The following is an 8,186-nucleotide window of genomic DNA, read 5'->3' as shown; positions in this document are numbered from 1 at the left end:
ACTTCCTTGTGTGCGAAGATGTAGCTGGTGGGTCCCAGCAGTCCGGGGGGCGAATTGGTTTTTTCTCGAACACACTTCCTTGCGTGCGAAGATGTAGCTGGTGGGTCCTAGCAGTCAGGGGGCGAATCGTTTTTTTTGCCTGGATGCACTTCCTTGCGTGCGAAGATGTAGCTGATGGGTCCCAGCAGTCAGGGGGAAACGTTTTTTTCACGAAATATAGTGGCCCGTCCGGTGGGTCCCAGCTGTTAGGTGGAGGAATGATTATTTTTCGTGTAATCAGGAGGCACTTCTTTGCTGCGGTCGTGGACCCAGCTGTCAGCCTCTCCACGTACAGTCCACGTCCGATGGAAGTCGTTCCTTGACCACGTTGACCAGGTCGCGCCGAGAGCACCACGGCGGTGGACGACGGCGAGGCCTAAGAAGGGGACGACGCGGAGCCGGGGAAGACGCGACAGTGGAATCCAGCGCGGAGAGGAGTACGAGGGTTCACTGGTTCGGCTGTGATGTGAGGCTGTCGTCGCCGCAGGGCCTGGCTAGCGGTTGGAATAGTAGGGGACAGTGAGGCCTCCGCGACAGCACAACCAGCCACAGGAGGCAGGAGCATGCGGCATGACCGGCGCTGCTTTGGGCGGCTGGAGCAAGAAGATCGGAGGTTGAAGAAGCACTACAACCGTTGGATGGACATCATACGGTCACTGGAGCTAGAATCGTTCATGTTGACTAAGTTGACAAAGCCGTCCGTCTTTGTCAACTTAGTTGACCCACAAGTCATCCTCCCACTATGGTGGGTCACAGCTAGCAGGGGGTATTCATTTTTTTGTGCGTAATAAGGAGGCACTTCCTTGCGTGCGAAGATATAGCTGGTGGGTCCGACATGTTAGTGAGGGGAACGTTTTTTCGTGAAATACAGAGGCCCTTCCGGTGGGTCCCAGCTGTCAGGTGGAGGAATCATTATTTTGCGCGTAATAAGGAGGCATTTCCTTGTGTGCGGCTGTGGACCCAGCTGTCAGCCTCTCCACGTACAGTCCACGGCCGATGGATGTTGTTTGTTGACCACGTTGACCAGGCCGCGCCGAGAGCACCATGGCGGTGGACGACGGCGAGGCCTAGGAAGGGAATGACACAGAGCTGGGGAAGACTCGGCAATGGTTGCCGATGCAGTGGGGAGTACGAGGCTTTACTGGTCCGACTACCGTCGCCGGAAAATAACAGGAGGTGTGGGTGAGTAGAGGAATGGCCTGGCCAGCAATGAAATAGGGTGGGGCGATGCGGCCTGTGCGGCAGCACAGCCGGCCACGGGAGGCGGGAGCAGGTAGTCCCATCGGAGCTGGTTTGGGCGGCTGGAGCAAGAAGATCAGATATTGAAGAAGCAGCACTGCCGTTGGATTAACATCCAATGGTCACTGCTGCTAGAATCGTTTGTGGACTAGGTGACGAGCCAAAGTACACGTCAACCTAGTAGACCCACAAGTCAGCCTCCAAATTTGTCCCAAACAGCATACAACCCGAAATTTCTACCCAGATTCAAATTAATTTTAAATCTAAATATACCTTAATTTAAATTCAATAAAATTTTACCCGCACAAAAACAATGAAATTTAAAATATCAAAATCCGAAAGAAAACAATATTTTGGAACTAATTGCATGTTTGTTGTATTTTTTCATTTTACAGCCCATTTGTTATTACTTATAGCCCATTTCTTATTACTTATAGCCCATTTCTTATTACTTATAGCCCATTTTCTGGGCAAAATGCATCCCTCCTCGTCTTGAAAGATTTCTGGCCCAGCAGGGCGTAGATAAGCAAGTAGGCCTATGTTGGTTATTCTGCAAAAAACAAAATAGCTGGCTAGCCATTTTTCAGAAAGGAGAAAAACAAACTGGGCTGGTCATGTGCTAAACATATGAAATAAAAGTCTGGGCTAGACGGGCCACGGGTCCCGGACAACCCAGTTGATACCCTTCTCCATCCCGAAAAAACAAAATTAATGCGCGCGCGGCTGGGCCCCTACTATCATCCTCACCATGTACATTCATCTCCTTATTCCTCTCGGTTGTTGACCATGTTGACAACACTGGAGGGCGGTGCCGCAGCGAGCGAACCAAGGCGGAGGACGATGGTGAGGCCTCGGACGGGAACAAATAGGAGCCGGGGAAGATAACAGCCAGCCGTGGGAGGCGGGAGCAGGCGGTCCCGCCGGCACTGGTTTGGCTTTGGCAGCTCGAGGAAGAAGAGACTGAAGAAACGCGAGAGACGTTGAATGTCAATCCAACTGTCAAGGTTGGCACAATCGTTCGTTGACTAAGCGGACACCAAGTAGCATACTTTTTTATATATAGGAAGAAAATTGCGAGGAAAATGCGTTCGTCTGCCGTCCTCCTCACAGGGAACATTCGCCACATAAGTGACTAGCACCCTTGGTTTTCAACCGAGAGGTCTTGGGTTCGAGTCCCAGGAACTCTAAATTTTGTCCTCCTTCCTTCCTCGTAAAAAAAGGGAAAGAAAATCAAAGACTTGGGAAGGCATACAGAACAAGCTAGTGTACCAATAAAGAGATGTTGCCGAGTTTTAGAAAAAAGAGAGACGTGCTCCTGTAGCTGGTTCGAATCCAAACCTACACTATGACTATATATGGTGCTATGCTACTCTGCAAGTAATGAAACTAACATATCCAACATTCGCTTCTCCTCTTGTCTACTTACTCTGCCTAGCATCAGAAGCTCTGGCCACAGCAACCATGTCCGCTGGCTGCTCGTCCACCTGCTCTTCAGCAGACAACAACCATATATGCGCCAAGTCGCCACCCGTACCATCGCCCGTGGGTCTCATCACACCCCCGCCGGCACGCACACCGCAGCCGATTGCTCATCACAACCCACTGCCGTTGGTGTGGTTTCACTGCTGCAAATCATGCAGAGTCATCCGTCGTGTCTCAACCACAATCCTCAACCCTGGCCGAGTCTTCTACAAATGCCCAAATCATGGGGTAATAATATGTTTAACTGTTGTTCTGCTGCTTTGAGTTGCTGATTTTTTTAATAGTTTGGTTGATGATCTTCCAATTTGATTCGTGCAGAAAAGGGAAGATTTGTGTGATTTGTATTTCTGGGAAGTTGCTGATGTGGGGGAATGCAACTACGCTGATTATTTGATTAGCCGAGGAATCCCAATACCAGCAGGTTGGGGTGTTGGACAAGTAACTGAAGGAACGACAGAAGAGGAAGATGCAGAGCAGAAGGTTAAAGATGTAGTTCCTCTGATCATGGCCAAGCAATAGCTGCTGAACGGCCTTGACAGCAATGAGGAGATGAAAGAGCTTGTGAAGATACTGGGTAAAATCGATGTGCTCTGTAGGAAGATTGTCTCTTTATTTGCAGTGTATGTAGCACTCGTGATGTATTCAGTGGCTATGACATGAGCATTTTGCTGAAACTAGTAATGAATGAAACATGTGTAGCAGGTTGGGCGTAGTGTTGTGAACATCTAATGATTTATATTAACAGAAATCAAGGGGTATCCCCTTTTGCTCATAAATAAATAAATAGCAGAGGCCCTGTCGGGTCAGCTTTGTTCTCATTCGAAGACGTCGAGCAAATTGCGGTCCAACAGCAAACTATGTCATCAAATTCAAGTTTCACAGCCAAATATGAGTACAACTAAACAACAATGTCATCATGTTTTAGTTATCATACAATCACCAAACACCAATCAGCATACATAACAAATGATGTTCTCACAGCAAAATACTAAACAACATGTTCATCAGGTTTTAGTTGTCATAGCAAACACAATTTCACATAGTAGATAAAAAACGTCTTCTGACAGGCAAATATGACAAAATCAATGTAATCTTCATCCGTAGCAGCAGCATCAACATCTTCGCCATGTGTATCAGTCTGAATCATAATTCCACACGGTGTCATCTTCTTCTTCGTCCTCAACGTCCTCGAACGTTGGCTTCTTCTTGATCAACTCTTGTATGTCCACAACACGACAGGCAATCTTTTCGCCGGCGTCATTGACGTGATGGTTCTCAAAGATATTAGGAACATCCGTGTTATCTTGTACATCAGGAGTAGTGTAAGCATCTTCTTGTTGTGCAACTTCATTAAACGAATTCCTTTGCTCAAACCTTTGCAATACTCTCCAGTCATCGCTACGTGCAAATGTGTCTTCCAAGAAAAATATTTGTGTTGCTTGATTTGCCAAAATAAAAGGCTCGTTGGTCTGGTACGCCACCTTGACATTGATGGATTTGAAATAATCATCAGCTCTGGGTTTTGCGATCCTGGAAAACAGGTTATACCAACGACAGCACAACAGAACCACACACCGATGATCCTCAAAACTAGAGATATACTGCAACTGAACAATGTCTGTTATGTTAGCATACATTTCAGTTATCTCTTTGTCATACGTATTCGTGCTCATGATGGCACTGTTTTGTGTCTTCCTGCCTTCATCTCATGCAAGGGTGTTGTAGCGCGCATGTCCAACAACACAAGATTCATAATGTCTTACCCGAGTATCAAGACCCATTGCTAGTGAGTAAAGGGCATCATCAACTGCCTGCCCATCCTCCCGCATCTTCTTAACCTATGGTTAGAAAATAGACAAGCTGATCATCTTATGTACTCAATATACTAAAAAAACTGACAGTGCACTTCAAAATCTTACATGGTTCTTGAACCATTTTGCAAATCCTGCCATAACCAGTTTGTCAATGTTTCTTGGATTTTGTGGCAGTATCTCCTCTTTGTAGATGCTGCACAACATAGTGATCGCGTCAAACATCTATATATATAAGAATGTGTTGCAAGTTTAGTAGATTACGATGTATAAGTTGCAGTACTCCACTTACTTGATCTAAGGTAGTATCTCAGGACAGTTATTCAACACATACCAAACCATTTTGTCCAAATCTTTAGGTTTGTCCTCTTGTCGACTCTTCCCTATAACTCGAACAGAATAATCAAAAACATTGAGCCCGGGATTCTCTTCACCCACCTCTTTGCTAAGCTAATCAGCTGTTTCAATGTATTTTGAGCAGAATGTCAACGCTTCTGTAGCAATGTAGGCCTCTGCAATGGAACCCTCGGGTCTAGCTCTATTCCTAACATAGCCCTTGAAAGTGCCTAGCCGCCTTTCAATAGGGTACATCCAGCCATACTGTACTGGACCTCTAAGTAGTGCCTCATCAGGTAGATGAATAGCCAAATGCACCATCACATCAAAGAAGGCTGGAGGATATATCTTCTTAAGGTCGCGTAGGATAGTTGGTATCTTGTCTCAAAGACGCTCCAAAGCATCTATCTTGATATTTCTACTAAAGAGTTCCCTGAAGAATTGTCCCAACTCTGCAACTGCTCTGTATAAGTCAGGGCGTCCCAATCCTCTAAGGATAACAGGTAAAACGCTTTGAAGTAGGACGTGGCAGTCATGAGTTTTCAACCCTTGTACCTTGTTTCCATCTGCATTGACTCTCCTTTCAGGGTTGGAAGAAAATCCATGTGGGAATCTCACACGTGACAGGACCTCGCAGAATTCTTTTCTTTTTACCTTGTCCAAGACGTACACAGCTGGTGCCATATCCCGTGGTTTACCTTCATCTTGCACCTGCAAATCCTTTCTGATACCCAGGTGTGTCAAATCAATCCTAGATTTTAAGGTATATTTCGTCTTGCATTCAATATTAAGAAGTGTGCCGATAATGCTGTCACATATATTTTTCTCGATGTGCATCACATCAAGATTATGCCGCAGATCCAAATCTTTCCAATACTCCAAGTCCCACAAAGTGGACCTGCGGGTAAACAATAATCTCTCTTCTGCCCTGCCACGCTTCCTTTTCCCGCTACCATTACCAGGATTGTTTCCTGGTGTAATATGCCTGACCTTCTCTAATTCCACTTGCAACTCATCGGCGGTGAGCCTCTTTGGCGCATCACGGTTTTCATGCTTTGCATTGAACACATGTCTTCAGTATTTTCTAGGATGCGGCTTGTCCTTGGCAAGGAAACGGCGGTGTCCAACGTAACAGATCTTGCTAAGTATTGCGTATGACAGCGGATTCCTGTCACAGCGAACACATGCATTGTAACCATGTGTCGTTCGCCCTGACATAGTGCCCAAAGCCGGATAATCATGGATGCACCAAATTATAACATCACGTAGAAAGAAATCAGCTGGTGGGCTGCTATATAGGTCTCGAGTGAGAACACCCTTCCATAGCTGTTGAAGTTCCTCCACAAGAGGCTCCATGAACAAATCAAAATACTTTCCAGGACATTTTGGACCTGGGATGAGCAAGGCCATCATGTAGTTTGATTCTTTGGTGCAGACATTTGGAGGCATGTTGTAAGGGATAACAAGCACTGGCCACATGCTATATGTGGCGCTCTGGTGGCCAAATGGGTTAAATCCTTCTGAAGCTAAGCCAAGTCTAATGTTTCTGGGGTTAGCAACAAACTTTTTGTTTTTATCATTGAAGCTTTTCCACTCACTACCATGAGATGGATGGCTCATTACATTCTGATCTCTGTACTCCTGGTTCCTAGAATGCCACAGTACATCCTCTCTTGTTTCAGCATCATGAAACAACCTCTGCAATCTTGGTGTAATTGGAAAATGTCTCAGAACATTATGAGGAATCCTCTTCACAGCATCGCCATCTTTCCATCTTGATGATTTGCATTTCCGGCATTCACTTAAGTTGGCATAATCCTTCCGGAATAGAACACAATTATTCTTACAAGCATGGATCATATCATATCCAATTCCAACTGCATGAAAGAAATTCTTCATTTTACTATAGGTGTGTGGCAGCTCAGACGCATCTGGGAAAGATTTGCGGAAAGCAGCCAACATCACATCGAATGATTTGTTGGTCATCCGCTCAGATGTCTTCACCTGAAGAAAGGTGACCATAGCTGAGAATACTGACAGCTTATTTCCTGGGGTGACAGCAACGTTGCATTGTTCCAACATGCGGGCCCACCGTTTTTCTTCTACAGGTGAAAGTTCACGGAATGCACGAGCATTTTGTAGCATTGTTTCAATGTTGGTCAAACTCACTGGATCCGCCACCACCACCTCCTCCTCCTCTTCCACCTGAGCATCAGGTAGAGCATGATGGTGATATGCTGCTTCCACGTAGTTAATAACATTGACATTCACAGCTTCACCATGATGAACCCACCTAGTATATGTGACCGACATCCCATACAAGTGTAGATGATTTTGCACCGTTGACTGGGGTCTTGTAACTGAATTCATACAACTGCTACACGGGCAGAGCACATCTGATTTCGAACCACCGTACTCAACTCTGATAAAGTTCATGACGTTTTCAACCCCCTCGACATATGCAGCGGAGAATCTTCGAGCAGAAGTTATCCAAGTCCTGTCCATCTGTTAGACATACAAATTAGTTCTTCTACTAGATATTACAGGAAAAACATATATGCTTTTTTATGAAGTCCAGAAAAAAAATACCTAGGTCGATGTCTAAAGCTATGGCAAGATATTTGGATGAGCAGATCTAAGTAATGAAATATATGTAAAGCTAATTCAGCAAACAGATTTGAGTGCTAAATTATGGCAGGCTGTTTCAACAGTCAATAAGGTCGAGCACACATCCGTCGAACTATCGAAGGCCATCGCAACAACAAAGATCGAGTATAAAACGGTGTAGAGCTATTTCACCTAACAGATTGGCTACTAGACCATGGCAATCTACGTCACAATAAATATATGGCAGGATATTTTAGCAACTAATCGGCCTTGGCATGCCATCTCAGCTAAGCAGATTGAGTGTAGAACAGGGCAAGGAAGCTTCTTAAGCAGAGCATATTGACAGTAAACTACTTCGGCAAATAGTGAGATTAACAGCATCTATCAGCCAACATTCGGCGCTGCACCGACATGAACGGGGCCTCAGTCTAGAATGCGCGTACCGTGGGAGAAGCTGACCGCCGTGCGTCTCCACACGAATGTCGCCTTCGGTGGCGGTACTGACCGTCGTGCGCCTCCACAAGAACGTAGCCAGAGGTGGCGGCGCGGCTAGAGGACGGCAGTCTACGAGAGCGTACTATGGGAGCGAGTGGATCGCCGTGCGTCCCCTCGATGAACCGCGGCGCCGACGTATCGGCACGGTGGGAGGGCGGCTTTGGCGGAGCGAATGGA

This window comes from Triticum dicoccoides, chromosome 5B (assembly GCF_002162155.2).
Source record: "Triticum dicoccoides isolate Atlit2015 ecotype Zavitan chromosome 5B, WEW_v2.0, whole genome shotgun sequence".
NCBI classification, from domain to species: domain Eukaryota; kingdom Viridiplantae; phylum Streptophyta; class Magnoliopsida; order Poales; family Poaceae; genus Triticum; species Triticum dicoccoides.
Note: the sequence above shows the minus strand (reverse complement) of the source record.